The sequence below is a fragment of the Apodemus sylvaticus genome, chromosome 20, assembly GCF_947179515.1.
Source record: "Apodemus sylvaticus chromosome 20, mApoSyl1.1, whole genome shotgun sequence".
Taxonomy (NCBI): Eukaryota; Metazoa; Chordata; class Mammalia; order Rodentia; family Muridae; genus Apodemus; species Apodemus sylvaticus.
The window spans coordinates 55,781,764-55,800,222 of NC_067491.1; positions in this window are offsets into that span (position 1 = coordinate 55,781,764).

The following is an 18,459-nucleotide window of genomic DNA, read 5'->3' on the forward strand; positions in this document are numbered from 1 at the left end:
CTGAGCAGATGTAAAAACAGTTCCTCATGCAGACAAACATAACACACACACCTATGTGCCTCTTTTATGACAGTGAATGACTGGGTGGATGGGGGCACAATTATACTCCTTATTTCCCTCATGCAAAGGTTGTGTCATACTCCCTAGATACATCTGAAATATTCTGGCCTCAGGATCTGGATATGAGGTCTGCAGTATTTTTCAAGACTAGTAAGAAAACATGTTATGAAGGCCATGCAGTCCAGCCCTGGGTGCCATAATTTCTTCCATGTCCATGACATGAATGCCCCAAGGACAATATTCTCTTGAGCAGCTTTGGTCCCCAGCCTGTGTCCACATCCATTTGCATTAATACCATTTTCAAAGATTATAGTAGATTTCATTAGATTTTCCACAATAAGAAGAGAGGTGAGAAGGTCACCATGAAATTTCCAGAAAATTTATGATTTATTGTGACTCACCAGCCGCCCACTCCAATATCCACACTGATACAGACATTCACAATAAAACTGACTTCAGGAACCTTGGTCACTACATCATTCAATTCCTATGTTTAGTGTCTTCTAATGAAGTAATTCTTTATTCAGAACAGGGATTTCCTCCAGACTTGCTTCTATTGCCTTTAGTAGCTACTTCATGGCATTTCTGTCCAGGAATCTGCCTGACATATTTGATGAGGCCAAGTTCCTGGCTTTCAGCATGCTGGTGTTTTGTAGTGTCTGGATCACCTTCCTTCCTGTCTACCACAGCACCACATGGAAGACCATGGTGGTTATGGAAATTGTCTTTATCTTGGCTTCCAGTGCAAGCATTCTAAGACTAATCTTTGCTCCAAGGTGCTATGTTATTTTTTTCTTTTTTTTTTTAACATTTTTTTTTATTATTCGATATAATTTATTTACATTTCAAATGATTTCCCCTCTTCTAGCCCCCCCACTCCCCGAAAGTCCCGCAAGCCCCCTTCTCTTCCCCTGTCCTCCCACCCACCCCTTCCCACTTCCCCGTTCTGGTTTTGCCGAATACTGTTTCACTGAGTCTTTCCAGAACCAGGGGTCACTCCTCCTTTCTTCTTGTACCTCATTTGATGTGTGGATTATGTTTTGGGTATTCCAGCTTTCTAGGTTAATATCCACTTATTAGTGAGTGCATACCATGATTCACCTTTTGAGTCTGGGTTACCTCACTTAGTATGATATTCTCTAGCTCCATCCATTTGCCTAAGAATTTCATGAATTCATTGTTTCTAATGGCTGAATAGTACTCCATTGTGTAGATATACCACATTTTTTGCATCCACTCTTCTGTTGAGGGATACCTGGGTTCTTTCCAGCATCTGGCAATTACAAATAGGGCTGCTATGAACATAGTAGAACATGTATCCTTATTACATGGTGGGGAGTCTTCTGGGTATATGCCCAGGAGTGGTATAGCAGGATCTTCTGGAAGTAAGGTGCCCAGTTTTCGGAGGAACCGCCAGACTGATTTCCAGAGTGGTTGTACCAATTTGCAATCCCACCAGCAGTGGAGGAGTGTTCCTCTTTCTCCACACCCTCTCCAACACCTGCTGTCTCCTGAATTTTTAATCTTAGCCATTCTGACTGGTGTAAGATGAAATCTTAGGGTTGTTTTGATTTGCATTTCCCTAATGACTAATGAAGTTGAGCATTTTTTAAGATGCTTCTCCGCCATCCGAAGTTCTTCAGGTGAGAATTCTTTGTTTAACTCTGTACCCCATTTTTTAATAGGGTTGTTTGGTTTTCTGGAGTCTAACTTCTTGAGTTCTTTATATATATTGGATATTAGCCCTCTATCTGATGTAGGATTGGTGAAGATCTTTTCCCAATTTGTTGGTTGCCGATTTGTCCTCTTGATGGTGTCCTTTGCCTTACAGAAATTTTGTAATTTTATGAGGTCCCATTTGTCAATTCTTGCTCTTAGAGCATACGCTATTGGTGTTCTGTTCAGAAACTTTCTCCCTGTACCGATGTCCTCAAGGGTCTTCCCCAATTTCTTTTCTATTAGCTTCAGAGTGTCTGGCTTTATGTGGAGGTCCTTGATCCATTTGGATTTGAGCTTAGTACAAGGAGACAAGGATGGATCAATTCGCATTCTTCTGCATGCTGACCTCCAGTTGAACCAGCACCATTTGTTGAAAAGGCTATCTTTTTTCCATTGGATGTTTTCAGCCTCTTTGTCGAGGATCAAGTGGCCATAGGTGTGTGGGTTCATTTCTGGATCTTCAATCCTGTTCCATTGATCCTCCTGCCTGTCACTGTACCAATACCATGCAGTTTTTAACACTATTGCTCTGTAGTATTGCTTGAGGTCAGGGATACTGATTCCCCCAGATTTCCTTTTGTTGCTGAGAATAGTTTTAGCTATCCTGGGTTTTTTGTTGTTCCAGATGAATTTGATAATTGCTCTTTCTAACTCTGTGAAGAATTGAGTTGGGATTTTGATGGGTATTGCATTGAATCTGTATAGTGCTTTAGGCAAAATGGCCATTTTAACTATATTGATTCTACCGATCCATGAGCATGGGAGGTTTTCCCATTTTTTGAGGTCTTCTTCCATTTCCTTCTTCAGAGTCTTGAAGTTCTTGTCATACAGATCTTTCACATGTTTGGTAAGAGTCACCCCAAGATACTTTATACTGTTTGTGGCTATTGTGAAGGGGGTCATTTCCCTAATTTCTTTCTCAGCCTGCTTATCCTTTGAGTATAGGAAGGCCACTGATTTGCTTGAGTTGACTTTATAACCTGCCACTTTGCTGAAGTTGTTTATCAGCTGTAGGAGCTCTCTAGTGGAGTTCTTTGGGTCACTTAGGTAGACGATCATGTCGTCTGCAAATAATGATAGTTTGACTTCTTCCTTTCCAATTTGTATCCCTTTGACCTCCTTATGTTGTCGAATTGCCCGAGCTAGTACCTCAAGTACAATATTGAAAAGATAAGGAGAAAGGGGGCAGCCTTGTCTGGTCCCTGATTTCAGTGGGATTGCTTCAAGTTTCTCTCCATTTAGTTTGATGCTGGCTACCGGTTTGCTGTATATTGCTTTTACTATGTTTAGGTATGGGCCTTGAATTCCTGTTCTCTCCAAGACTTTAAACATGAAGGGATGCTGAATTTTGTCAAATGCTTTTTCAGCATCCAATGAAATGACCATGTGGTTTTGTTCTTTGAGTTTGTTTATGTAGTGGATTGTATTGATGGATTTCCGTATATTGAACCAACCCTGCATTCCCGGGATAAAGCCTACTTGATCATGGTGGATGATCGTTTTGATGTGTTCTTGGATTCGGTTGGCAAGAATTTTATTGAGTATTTTTGCATCGATGTTCATAAGGGAAATTGGTCTGAAGTTCTCTTTCTTTGTTGGATCTTTGTGTGGCTTTGGTATCAGCGTAATTGTGGCTTCGTAGAAGGAATTGGGTAGTGTTCCTTCTGTTTCTATTTTGTGGAATAGTTTGAAGAGTATTGGTGTTAACTCTTCTTTGAAGGTCTGGTAGAATTCTGCACTGAAGCCATCTGGTCCTGTGCTTTTTTTGGTTGGAAGACTTTCTATGACTCCTTCTATTTCTTTAGGGGTTATGGGACTGTTTAGATGGTCTAGTTGGTCCTGATTTAATTTTGGTATTTGGTATCTGTCAAGGAAATTGTCCATTTCCTCCAGATTCTCCAGTTGTGTTGAGTATAGGCTCTTGTAGTAGGATCTGATGATTTTTTGGATTTCCTCAGTTTCCGTTGTTATATCTCCCTTTTCATTTCTAAGTTTGTTAATTTGGATACTTTCTCTGTGCCCTTTGGTCATTCTGGCTAAGGGTTTATCTATCTTGTTGATTTTCTCAAAGAACCAGCTCCTGGTATTGTTGATTTTTTGTATGGTTCTCTTTGTTTCTACTTGATTGATTTCGGCCCTGAGTTTGATGATTTCCTGCCTTCTACTCCTCCTGGGCGAAATAGCTTCTTTTTGTTCCAGGGCTTTCAGGTGTGTCATTAAGCTGGTAATGTATGCTCTCTCCATTTTCTTTTTGGAGGCACTCAGGGCTATGAGTTTTCCTCTTAGCACTGCTTTCATTGTGTCCCATAGATTTGGGTATGTTGTGTTTTCATTTTCATTGTGTTCTAAAAAGTCTTTAATTTCTTTCTTTATTTCTTCCTTGACCAAGGTATCATTGAGTAGAGTATTGTTCAGTTTCCACGTGTATGTGGGCTTTCTGTTGTTTCTGTTGCTATTGAAGACCACTTTTACTCCATAGTGATCAGATAGGAGGCATGGGATTAGTTCGATCTTCTTATATTTGTTGAGGTCTGTCTTGTGACCAATTATATGGTCGATTTTGGAGAAGGTACCATGAGGTGCTGAGAAAAAGGTATATTCTTTTGTTTTAGGATAGAATGTTCTATATATATCTGTTAAATCTAATTGGTCCAAAGCTTCAATTAGTTTCATTGTGTCCCTGTTTAGTTTCTGTTTTCCTGATCGGTCCATTGAGGAAAGTGCAGTGTTGAAGTCACCCACAATTATTGTGTTAGGTGCAATGTGTGCTTTTAGTTTTAATAAAGTTTCTTTTACGAAAGAGGGTGCCCTTGCATTTGGGGCATAGATGTTCAGGATTGACAGTTCTTCTTTTTGTATTTTTCCTTTGACCAGCAAGAAGTGTCCCTCAGGGTCTCTTTTGATGACTTTGGGTTGAAAGTCAATTTTATCTGATATTAAAATGGCTACTCCAGCTTGTTTCCTGAGACCATTTGCTTGTAAAATTGTCTTCCAGCCTTTTACTCTAAGGTAGTGTTTGTCTTTGACCCTGAGGTGTGTTTCCTGTAAGCAGCAAAATGTAGGGTCCTGTTTACGTATCCATTCAGTTAGTCTGTGTCTTTTTATTGGGGCATTAAGTCCATTGATGTTAAGAGATATTAAGGAATACTGATTGTTACTTCCTATCATTTTTGACGTTATTTTTTAAATTTGAATGCTTAACTTCTTTTGGGTTTGATGAAAGGTTACTATCTTGCTTTTTCCAGGGTGAAGTTTCCCTCCTTGTATTGGTGTTGTCCTCCTATTATCATTTTTAGGGCCGGGTTTGTGGATAGATATTGGGTAAACTTGGTTTTGTCATGAAATATCTTAGTTTCTCCATCTATGGTGATTGAGAGTTTTGCTGGATATAGTAGTTTTGGTTGGCATTTGTGTTCTCTTAGAGTCTGCATGAGATCTGCCCAGGACCTTCTAGCCTTCATAGTCTCAGGTGAAAAGTCTGCTGTGATTCTGATAGGTCTTCCTTTATATGTTACTTGGCCTTTTTCTCTTACTGCCTTTAGTATTCTTTCTTTGTTTAGAACATTTGGTGTTTTGATTATTATGTGACGGGAAGTATTTCTGTTCTGGTCCAGTCTGTTTGGAGTTCTGTAGGCTTCTTGTATATTCATGGGCATCTCTCTCTTTAGGTTAGGGAAGTTTTCTTCCATAATTTTATTGAAGATATTTGCTGGCCCTTTAAGTTGTAAATCTTCACTTTCATCTATGCCTATAATCCTTAGGTTTGGTCTTCTCATTGTGTCCTGGATTTCCTGGATATTTTGGGTTACAAGCTTTTTGCATTTTGCATTTTCTTTAACTGTTGAGTCCATGGTTTCTATGGAATCTTCAGCATCTGAGATTCTTTCTTCTATCTCTTGTATTCTGTTGTTGATATTTGTATCTCTGTCCCCTGATTTCTTCCCAAGGCTTTCTATCTCCAAAGTTGTCTCCCTTTGAGTTTTCTTAGTTGTTTCTACTTCTGATTTTAGATCCTGGATGGTTTTGCTTAGCTCCTTCACTTGCATGTTTGTGTTTTCCTGTAATTCTTTAAGAGATTTTTGTGTTTCCTCTTTCATGAGCTCAGCCTGTTGACCAAAGTTCTCCTGTATTTCTTTAAGAGATTTTTGTGTTTCGTCTTTCATGACCTCAGCCTGTTGAGCAAAGTTCTCCTGTATTTCTTTAAGTGTTTTTTGCATTTCCTCCTTGTTGGCTTTTGTATTCTCCTGGATTTCTTTCAATGATTTTTGTGTTTCCCTTGCAAGGGCTTCTAACTTTTGATCCATTTTCTCCTGAATTTCTTTATGTATGACCTTCATGTGTTCCTGTACCAGCATCATGACCAGTGATTTTAAATCCAAATCTTGTTTTACTGGTGTGATGGGGTATCCAGGACATGTTGGTAGAGGAGAATTGGGTTCAGATGTTGCCATATTGCCTTGATTTCTGTTAGTGACGTTCCTGCGTTTGCCTTTTGCCATCTAGATCTCACTGGTGTTAGTTTATCTTGTCAGTGCTGGACTCACCAGTGCAAGCTGCCCCTTCCCAGTTGGCCTCTGGTGCACAGCTTACCTCCTGCACTGCTTGTAGACAGTGTGCTGCTGCCCAGGCTGTTCTGATCCCAAAGCAGGCACCCGAAGGCTCCCGCTGGGGCCCGCTGGATTCACTGGAGCACACTGACTTCTCCCAGCTGGCCGCCCGGAAGCCCAGCTAGCCACTTGCAGGACTTGGAGATGTAATGCTGCCGCCCAGACTGATCTGGATCCGGAAGCGGAGAGAGTAGAGCTAGGGGCTTCTGCCTGAGGCCTTGCCCCAGATTGTGTCTGTGGAGCAGATGGAGCCCGTGTGCACTCCCAGGGAGTGCCGACCGTGTATGCTACTGTGACCTCCCCTGTGTTCCGCTCACTCAGCTGGGCAGCGGATCTGCCAACCGGGCTGTCGCACACAAGGTTAGCCTGGCCGCCCAGTCCCTGAGTCCAGGCAAAAGCCTGGGAGGCCAAGGTCCAAGCAAAGTTCCCCTGGGGCTATGACTGATAATTGGGTTTGCCAGGTGACTAGGATGGCGGGCGTGCGCGCCCGCGCTCCCTGAAAGCGCCGGGAGAGTCTGCTTTGCTAACAATCACCTGGGCGGGTTGACTCACAGATGGCCCACCAAGCCGCCCAGTTCTTGGGGTCAGTCCTGTGCCTTTTGGGGCCTGGACCCCCGCTTTGTTAGCCTTAGGCTATGCCTGTTACAGGTCTGCCCGCCTGAGCTCTCTGTCGTCCTGCGGGCAAAATGGCGGCGGCGCGCTCGCAGGCCTGGGCAAAAAACCTCCTGGTTGGGTTGGCACCCCGATGGCCCCCCGACCCGCCCAGGGCCTGGGTGCAGGCCAACGCCCGTCGGGCTCAGACCACCGCGGTGTTGGCCTCGGATTATGTTTGTGTACCTCAGTCTGTCCGATTCCTGGAGTACGGATCCAAGATGGATGCTCCTCTCCTGACTGGTGGGAGGCCGAGTTCTGAAGTGGCCTCCGTGCAGGAAAGGCGCCGCACAACTGCAGCTGCTTGCTGCCCGGCTGGTCAGCGAAGGTCAGTGGTCGTGGGCGCAGGGCCTAACTGGTCCCTGTGACGCCTTGGTTCCACTGCTGATGGCCCTTCAGCTGGAGCAGCCACTGCTGCCGCTGCCGCCGCCGCCGCCCGTTATTTTTTTCAAATCAGAGGAAGTCACACTTTATCAAATCAGGAATAAAAGACATCAAAGTAGCAAAAACTTGCATAAAAGACAGTTCCCATGATTCTTCAAGTAAAATGATTATTACTAGTTATCTACTACACCACTAGTCATATATAAGGTTATAATATTTTGTACCAAAAATAGCTTTATGGGATTCTTCTTACCAAATCTTATATTCTGAGCTTAATTTTCTTGAATAGCATGGTAAACTAAGGAACAACCAATTTTCTGTGGTTGAACTAGTGTTTGTCCAGGATCCAAAATAAATAAACGTGTGTAATAAATCTTTTGAAAACATTTTAGTTCAAGATATGATTGTATGAGCTTTTACTGATTTTACTAACAATAAATTATTTTTTCAGATTGAAATCTGTTACATTTTGGAATCATGATTCTCTATGCACCAAATTGTATGCTGATTCTCAGGCTTTTCCTCTAATTTCTTATCTCTTATTCACATTAGCAAATTCAACCAGTGGTGCTTTTACTTAGAGAACAGTTACAATTCTCCTAGTGCTGACCAGGATCGTTTTTTCTGATGGAGTTAACATTGATCTTCTCAGATGTTATGAATTGCACACAGCATAGCTGCAACATTAATTTCTCTAACACAGAATTATCAAAACATTTCACATTTTCTAATCAGTCTGTTCCTTTTTTAACTTTGAAAAAATTATCTTATCTATTCACAACCCATATATTGATGCCCGTCCCAGTTACCCACTCCAAGAATTCTTCACCCCAACTCTGTTCCTCATCTTCTGTGAGAGGGAGCCACCACAAGTGGGGCATAGCCCATCTCTGCATCATCAAGTCTGTACAGGATTTTGCACAACAAATCCTTCTGAGGTCAGACAAGGCATTCAGTTCTCTGATATATACATGCCAGGGTCTACAGACCAGTCAGTGTGTCATTGGTTGGTGGCTTTGTCTCTGTGAGCTCCCAAGGGTCAGGGTACTTGAAATTTTTGTCTTCTTATTGGGTCATCATCCCCTTCAGTTCCTTTAAACCTCTTCATTAGGTGTCGCTGAAATCAGTATTATGTTTGACTGTAAGTACATGCATCTATCTTGAACAACAGCTGGTAAAGCCTCTCAGAGGATAGCCATGCTAGGCTCCTGTCTGCAGGAACACCGTAGCCTCATGAATATGGTAAGGGTTGCGTGCATGCCCATGAGATCAATCCCTAGTTTGGTCTTTCACTGGTCAGCCATTCTTTCAGTCACTGGACTATTTTTTGCTTCCATCTCTTTTAGATATGCACAACTCTGGGCAAAAAGACTGGACCAGAACAGAAATTCCTCCCATTACATAGTAAGCAAAACAGCAAATAAACTAAACAAAGAAAGAATATTAAAAGCAGTAATGGAGAAAGGTCAAATCACTTATAAAAGCAGGCCTATCATAATTACACCAGACTTCTCACCTGAGAAGATGAAAGCTAGAAGATCCTAGGCAGATCTCAGACAGACCCTGAGAGAACAAAAATGCCAGCCCAGTCTACTATACCCAACAAAACCCTTAATCATGATAGATGGAGAAACCAAGATATTCTGTGATAAAACCAAATTTACACAATATCTTTCTACAAACCCAGCCCACAAAGGATAATAGATGGAAAACACCAACACAAGGAGGGAAACTACACTCTAGAAAAAGCAAGAAAGTAATCTTCTTCCAACAAACCCAAAATAAAGTAACCACACAAACATAAAAATAACATCAAAAATTACAGGAAGCAACAATCATTATTCCTTAATATCTCTTAACATCAATGGACTCAATTCCCCAACAAAAAGACATAGACTAACAGAAATATATTTTAATGTAAATCTTCAATTTTATCAGAAAATGGTTGCAATTCCTATTGCAATTAATTGGTGATGTTTTTATGTCTATCATTTATCTATATTATTTTCCATGATAATCTTCAATTTTGACATGTTTTTCTATATATTTCTTTAATTGTATCAGAGATATTCTCCATGTAAATCTTCGATTTTATCAGAAAATGTTTATAATTTAACTTTCAATGAAGTTAGAAATCATTTATGGCTACAATTTTATCTGTACAATTTTCCAAGAAATAGTAAATTTTAACATGTTTTTCTATATATTTTTTGAATTTTATCCATGTAGAAATTTTTCCATGTAGATCTTTAGTCTTATCAGAAAATGTTTATAATTCCACTTTTAATCAACTTAGAAATATTTTTATACCTACCATTTTATCTCGGTAGTTTTCCATGATAATCTTCAATTTTAACATGTTATCCTATATTTTTCTACAATTTTATCAGAAATACTTTCCACATAAGGCTTCAATTCTATCACAAAATGTTTCTATTTCCTTTTTCAATTAATTTAGTAATGTTTATTTTGTCTACCATTTTACTCTTACTTTCCATGAAAATTGTCAATTTTAACGTGTTTTTCTATATATTTCATTTTTCAGAAATATTTTCCATGTAAATCTTAAATGTTATCATAAAATGTTTTTACTTCCTTGTTCAATAAAGTCAGGAAGGAAGAAAGAAAGAAAGAAAGAAAGAAAGAAAGAAAGAAAGAAAGAAAGAAAGAAAGAAAGAAAGAAAGAAAGAAAGAAAGAAAGAAAGAAAGAAAGAAAGAAAGAAAGAAAGAATTTTTGTGTTTCCTCTTTAAGGTCTTCTAACTGTTTGCCTGTGTTCTCTTGGATTTCTTTAAAAGAGTTATTTATGTCCTTCTTAAAGTCCTCTATCATCATCATGAGATGTGATATTAAATCAAAGTCTTCCTTTTCTGGTGTGTTGGGGAAGCCATGGCTTGCTGTGGTAGGAGAACTGTGCTCTGATGATGCCAAGTAGCCTTGGTTTCTGTTGCTTGTGTTCCTGCACTTGCTTTTCACCATCTGGTTATCTCTCCTGTTAGCTGGTCTTGCTGTCTTTGACTGTGGCTTGTTTGTCTTGCAAGCCTGTGTGTCAGTACTCCTGGGAAACAAGTTCTCTCTGCGAGGAATTTAGGTATAGTGAGCTGTGGTATAGGGTCAGCTCTGTTTTGGCAGGTGTGTAGGCACTCCTGGGAGACCAGCTCTTTCCTGGTAGTATTTGTGTATATATCTCTGTGATCCAGGATCAGCTCTGGGCACAGAAGGCAATCAGAAGCCTCCTGTCCCAGGCAACCCCTCTCTTCCTGTGCACTGAGTGTTCTGGGCATGTTCCTCTAAGCAGCAGGAGTGTTCCTACTTGGACTTATCGGCCTTCCCAAACTCCTTGTGACCACCTGGGTATGGAGCACTGTGGCAGGAGGTCTTTTTTCTGTACCACCTGCATATGGAGTGCTGTGGCAGAAGATTGTCTTCAGTAACAGACAGAAACTGGAAGGCTCCCATCGCAGGGCACTCCTGGGTTCTTTTTTTTTCCCAATATTATAACACACATTTTTCTCAATTTCAAAAATAATGAGAATAAAACACTTGTTTTTCTGAATAAGAAAAAATAATTCACTTTTATTAGATATATTCTTTCTTTACATTTCAAATGTCCACTTTCCTGGCTGCCCTCCCTGAAAATCACATGACTTATCTCCCCTTCACCTGTTTCCCAATAAACCCTCTCCAACTTCCCTTTCCTGGTATTTCCCCACACTGCAGCATCAGCCTTCCCAGGACAAAGGACCTCTCTTCGCTTTGATGTCCAATAAGACCATCCTCTGCTGCCTATGCATCTGGAGCCATGGGTAACTCCAGAATCCTGAGATTTCACCTCACTTCAGTCAAAATTGCTAAGATCAAAGTCTCAGGAGACAGCAGCTGTTGGTAAGGATGTGGAAAAAGAGGAATACTCCTTCACTACTGGTGGGATTGCAAGCTGGCTCAACTGCTCTGGAAATCAGTTTGGCAGTTCCTCAGAAAATTGGGTATAATACTACCGGAGGACCCTCCTATACTACTCCTGGATATACCCAGAAGATTCTCCAGCATGTAATAAGGACACATGCACCACTATGTTCATAGCCATCCTATTTATAATAGTCAGAAGCTGGAAAGATCCCAGATGTCCCTGAACAGAGGAATGGATACAGAAAATGTGGAATAGTTACACAATGGAATACTACTCAGCTATTAAAACAATGAATTCATGAAATTATTAGACAAATGGGTAGACATGCAAAATATCATCCTGAGTTAGGTAACCCAATCACAAAATAACACATATGGTAGGCACTCAATGATAAATGGATATTAGGTCCAAAGCTTGAAATACTCAAGACACAATCACCCCTGGGTTCTTGTGGCCCAAACATTGTTTCTTAAATCTCTTTAACTGCAACAGAAACAGTACTACAGTTACTGGTTTGAAGGAGGTGTGTCTAGGATACTATGCATCTTTACAATGACTGATAGAGAGCAATTGTGGTGAATAGAATTAGAGGAAAGAAAGAGCTTCTTGAAATTTCGTGGTGTGAAAATCCTCCACTCCAGACTCCCTCCCATGCCCAGAGACAGCTTGATTTCCAGGGCCACTGTCACAACCAGGCACACATGAGGGACAGGATCCAGTCAAAGAAAGCAAGGCCAGTTTATAGCTGAGTTAACCAGATGGCAAAAGGCAAGTCCAAGAACATAACCAACAGAAACTGATATCACTTGACACAATGAGAACCCATCTCTCCCACCACAGAAAATCCTGGATATTCCAACACTCCTGAAAATCAAAACTCCAACCTAAATTCCCATCACATGAAAATGATAGAGGATTTTAAGGACGACATAAATAACTCACCTAAAGAAAAACAGGAGAACACAGGTAAACAGGGAGAAGCACTTAAAGAGGAAACACATAAATCCCTTAAAGAAATACAAGAAAACACAAACTAACAGGTGAAAGCATCTAGGATCCAAAATTAGAAACAGAAACAAAAAAGAAATCACAAACAAAGTCAACCATGGAGATGGAAAACTTAGGAAAGAGATCAGAAGATACAGATGCAAGCATCATGAAAAGAATACAAGAAATAGAAGAGAGAATCTCAGTCATAGAAGATACCATAGGAGATATTGATACAACAGTCAAAGAAAATACAAAGCAGGAAAAGCTTCTAACACAAAGCATCCAGGAAATCAAGTAAACAATAAATAGACCAATCCTAAAAGTAATAGGAATAGAAGAGAGCAAAGATTCCCAGCTCTAAGGACAAGAAACATCTTCAGCAAAATCATGCAAGAAACCTTCCCAACCTAAAGAAGAGAGCCATAAATGTAGAAGAACTGTACAGAACACCAAACAGATTGAACCAGGAAAGAAAGTCATCCTGTTACATAATAATCAAAACACTAAATGCACAGAACAAAGAAAGAATGTTAAAGGTGTAAGAGGGAAAGGCCAAGTAGCATATAAAGGCATACCTATCAGAATTATACCAGACTTCTCAACAGAGACTCTAAAAGCCCCTGGACATATGTCATGCATTGAATACAAATGTCAGTTGAGGCTACTAAACCCAGCAACACTATCAATCATCATTGATGGAGAAACTAAGATATTGCATAACAAAACCAAATTTAAGCAATATTTATCTACCAATTTAGCATTACAGAATATTTTAGAAGGGAAATTCCAACACAAAGAGGGTATCTATACCCAAGAAAACAGAAGAAATTAATCATCTCACAACAAACCCAAAAGAAGAGAGACACATATACACTCAAACGCACGCGCGCACGCACACACACACACACACACACACACACATTCAATAACACTTCGAAAAACAAAAAATCAGGAACCAACAATCACTGGTCTTTAACATCCTTCAGCATCAATGGACTCAAGTCCCCCAATAAAAAGATAGCCTAACAGACTGAATATGTAAGTAGGATCCATCATTTTGCTGCATATCAGAAGCACACCACAACAACAAAGATAACACCTACCTCAGAGTAAAAGATTGGAAAAAGTTTTCCAAGCAAATGGTCCCAAGAAACAAGCTGGATTGGCCTTTCTAATATCCAATAAAATAGACTTTCAACCAAAAGTTATCAAAAGAGATGGGAAGGACACTTCATACTCATCAAAGGGAAAATATACTGGGATGAAGTCTCAACTCTGAAGGTCTGTGCTCAAAGCACAAGGATAACCATATTCATAAAATACTTTACTAAAGCTCAAAGCACACACTGAATCTCACTCAATAATAGTGGGAGATTTCTTTTCTTTTTTTCCGTGTTCAGCCTTCTTTTTTTTTATTTGATATATTCTTTTTTAACTTTTTTTAATTCCATATATTTTTATTTACATCTCAAATGATTTCCCCTTTTCTAGCTTCCCACTCCCCGAAAGTCCCATAAGCCCCCTTCTCTCCCCCTGTCCTCCCACCCACCCCTTCCCAATTCCCCGTTCTGGTTTTGCCGAATACTGCTTCACTGAGTTTTTCCAGAACAAGAGGCCACTCCTCCTTTCTTCTTGTACCTCATTTGATGTGTGGATTATGTTTTGGATATTCCAGTTTTCGAGGTTAATATCCACTTATTAGTAAGTTCATACCATGATACACCTCTTGACTGTGGGTTACCTCACTTAGTATGATGTTCTCTAGCTCCATCTATTTGCCTAAGAATTTCATGAATTCATTGTTTCTAATGACTGAATAGTACTCCATTGTGTAGATATACCACATTTTTTGCATCCACTCTTCTGTTGAGGGAAACCTGGGTTCTTTCCAGCATCTGGCAATTATAAATAGGGCTGCTATGAACATAGTAGAGCATGTATCCTTATTACATGGTGGGGAAACCTCTGGGTATATGCCCAGGAGTGGTATAGCAGGATCTTCTGGGAGTGAGGTGCCCAGTTTTCAGAGGAACCGCCACACTGATTTCTAGAGTGGTTGTACTAATATGCAACTCCACCAGCAGTGGAGGAGTATTCCTCTTTCTCCACATCCTCGCCAACACCTGTTGTCTCCTGAATTTTTAATCTTAGCCATTCTGACTGGTGTAAGGTAAAATCTCAGGGTTGTTTTGATTTGCATTTCCCTAATGACCAATGAAGTTGATCATTTTTTAAGATGCTTCTCCTCCATCCGAAGTTCTTCAGGTGAGAATTATTTGTTTAATTCTGTACCCCATTTATTAATAGGGTTGTTTGGTTTTCTGGAGTCTAACTTCTTGAGTTCTTTATATATATTGGATATTAGCCCTCTATCTGATGTAGGATTGGTGAAGATCTTTTCCCAGCTTCTTGGTTGCCCATTTGTCTCACCGAAGTTCTTCAGGTGAGAATTATTTGTTTAATTCTGTACCCCATTTATTAATAGGGTTGTTTGGTTTTCTGGAGTCTAACTTCTTGAGTTCTTTATATATATTGGATATTAGCCCTCTATCTGATGTAGGATTGGTGAAGATCTTTTCCCAGCTTCTTGGTTGCCCATTTGTCCTTTTGATGGTGTCCTTTGCCTTACAAAAACGTTGTAATTTTATGAGGTCCCATTTGTCAATTCTTGATCTTAGAGCATACGCTATTGGTGATCTGTTCAGAAACTTTCTCCCTGTACCAATGTCCTCAAGGGTCTTCCCCAGTTTCTTTTCTATTAGTTTCAGAGTGTCTGGCTTTATGTGGAGGTCCTTGATACATTTGGATTTGAGCTTAGTACAAGGAGACAAGGATGGATCAATTCGCATTCTTCTGCATGCTGACCTCCAGTTGAACCAGCACCATTTGTGGAAAGGCTATCTTTTTTCCATTGGATGTTTTCAGCCCCTTTGTCAAGGATCAAGTGGCCATAGGTGTGTGGGTTCACTTCTGGATCTTCAATCCTGTTCCATTGATCCTCCTGCCTGTCACTGTACCAATACCATGCAGTTTTTAACACTATTGCTCTGTAGTTTTGCTTGAGGTCAGAGATACTGATTCCCCCAGACTTTCTTTTGTTGTTGAGAATAGTTTTAGCTATCCTGGGTTTTTTGTTATTCCAGATGAATTTGATAATTGCTCTTTCTAACTCTGTGAAGAATTGAGTTGGGATTTTGATGGGTATTGCATTGAATCTGTATATTGCTTTTGGCAAAATGGCCATTTTAACTATATTGATTCTGCCGATCCATGAGCATGGGGGATTTTCCCATTTTTTTGAGGTCTTCTTCCATTTCCTTCTTCAGGGTGTTGAAGTTCTTGTCATACAGATCTTTCACATGTTTAGTAAGATACTTTATACTGTTTGTGGCTATTGTGAAGGGGGTCATTTCCCTAATTTCTTTCTCAGCCTGCTTATCCTTTGAGTAATCTCCGTATATTGAACCAACCCTGCATCCCTGGAATAAAGCCTACTTGATCATGGTGGATGATCATTTTGATGTGTTCTTGGATTCGGTTGGCAAGAATTTTATTGAGTATTTTTGCATCGATGTTCATAAGGGAAATTGGTCTGAAGTTCTCTTTCTTTGTTGGATCTTTGTGTGGCTTTGGTATCAGCGTAATTGTGGCTTCGTAGAAGGAATTGGGTAGTGTTCCTTCTGTTTCTATTTTGTGGAATAGTTTGAAGAGTATTGGTGTTAAGTCTTCTTTGAAGGTCTGATAGAATTCTGCACTGAAACCATCTGGTCCTGGGCTTTTTTTGGTTGGAAGACTTTCTATGACTCCTTCTATTTCTTTGGGGGTTATGGGACTGTTTAGATGATCTATTTGGTCCTGATTTAATTTTTGTATTTGGTATCTGTCAAGGAAATTGTCCATTTCCTCCAGATTCTCCAATAGTCTCTTGTAGTAGGATCTGATGATTTTTTGGAATTTCTCAGTTTCTGTTGTTATATCCCACTTTCATTTCTAAGTTTGTTAATTTGGATACTTTCTCTGTGCCCTTTGGTCAGTCTGGCTAAGGGTTTATCTATCTTGTTGATTTTCTCAAAGAAACAGCTGCTGGATTCGTTGGTTCTTTGTATGGTTCTCTTTGTTTCCAAATGATTGATTTCAGCCCTGAGTTTGATGATTTCCTGTCTTCTACTCCTCCTGGGTGAATTGTTCCAGGACTTTCAGGTGTGTTGTTAAGCTGATAGTGTATGCTCTTTCCATTTTGTTTTTGGAGGCACTCAGGGCTATGAGTTTTCATCTTAGCGCTGCTTTCATTGTGTCCCAAAGATTTGGGTATGTTGTGCCTTCATTTTCATTAAATTCTAAAAAGTCTCTGATTTCTTTCTTTATTTCTTCTTAGGCCAAGGTGTCATTGAGTAGTGTATTATTCAGCCTCCATGTGTATGTGGGCTTTCTGTTGTTTTTGTTGCTATTGAAAACCACTCTTACACCATAGTGATCTGACAGGACGCATGGGATTAGTTCGATCCTCTTATATTTATTGAGGTCTTCCTTGTGACCAATTATATGGTCAATTTTGGAGAAGGTACCATGAGGTGCTGAGAAAAAGGTATATTCTTTTGCTTTAGGGTGAAATGTTCTAAAAATATCAGTCAAATCCAATTGGTCCAAAGCTTCAATTTGTTTTACTGTGTCCCTGTTTAGTTTCTGTTTTCCCGATAGGTCCATTGAGGAGAGTGGAGTGTTGAAGTACCCCACAATTATTGTGTTAGGTGCAATGTGTACTTTGAGCTTTAGTAAAGTTTCTTTTATGAATGAGGGTGCCCTTGCATTTGGTGCATAGATGTTCAGAATTGAAAGTTCTTCTTGGTGGTTTTTTCCTTGGACCTGCAAGAAATGTCCTTCTGTGTCTCTTTTGATGACTTTAGGTTGAAAGTCAATTTTATCTGATATTAGAATGGCTACTCCTGATCGTTTCCTGCGACTATTGGCTTTTAAGATTGTCTTCCAGCCTTTTACTCTAAGATGTTTTCTTTCTTTGACACTGAGGTGTGTCTCCTGTATGCAGCAAATCATAGGGTCCTCTTTCCTTATCCAGTCTGTTAGTCTATGTCTTTTTATTGGGGAATTGAGACCATTGATGTTAAGAGATATTAAGGAATAGTGATTATTACTTCCTGTCATTTTTGATGTTCTTTTTATATTTGAGTGGTTATCTGCTTTTGGGTTTGATGAAGGAAGGTAACTATCTTGCTTTTTCCAGGGTGTAGTTTCCCTCCTTGTATTGGAGTTTTCCTCATATTATTCTTTGCAGAGCTGGGTTTGTGGAAAGATATTATGTAAATTTGGTTTTGTCATGGAATATCTTGGTTTCTCCATCTATGGTGAATGAGAGTTTTTCTGGGTATAGTAGTCTTGGCTGACATTTGTGTTCTCTTAGAGTCTGCATGAGATCTGCCCAGGATCTTCTAGCTTTCATGGTCTCTGGTGAGAAATCTGGTGTGATTCTGATCGGTCTTCCTTTATGTTACTAGGCCTTTTTCTCTTACTGCCTTTAATATTCTTTTTTTGTTTAGTGCATTTGGGATTTTGATTATTTTGTGACAGGAGGTATTTCTGCTCAGGTCCAGTCTGTTTGGAGTTCTGTAGGCTTCTTGTATATTCATAGGCTTCTCTCTATATAAGTTAGGAAAGTTTTCTTCCATAATTTTGTTGAAGATATTTGCTGGCTCTTTCTGTTCACTCTCATCTATACCTATAATCCTTAGGTTTGGTCTTCTCATTGTATCCTGGATTTCCTGGATGTTCTGGGATACAAGCTTTTTGCATTTTGCATTTTCTTTGACAGTTGAGTCAATGGTTTCTATGGTATCTTCAGCATCTGAGATTCTTTCTTCCATCTCTTGTATTCTGTTGTTTATATTTGCATCTATGGTCCCTGATTTCTTTTCAAGGTTTTCTATCTCCAAAGTTGTCTCCCTTTGTGACTTCTTAGTTGTTTCTACTTCTGTTTTTAGATCAAGGATGGTTTTGCTCAGTTCCATCATTTGTTTGTTTGTGTTTTCCTGTAATTCTTTAGGAGATTTTTGTGTTTCCTCTTTCATGACTTCTGCCTGTTGACTCAAGTTCTCCTGCATTTCTTTAAGTTTTTTTTACCTTTCTTC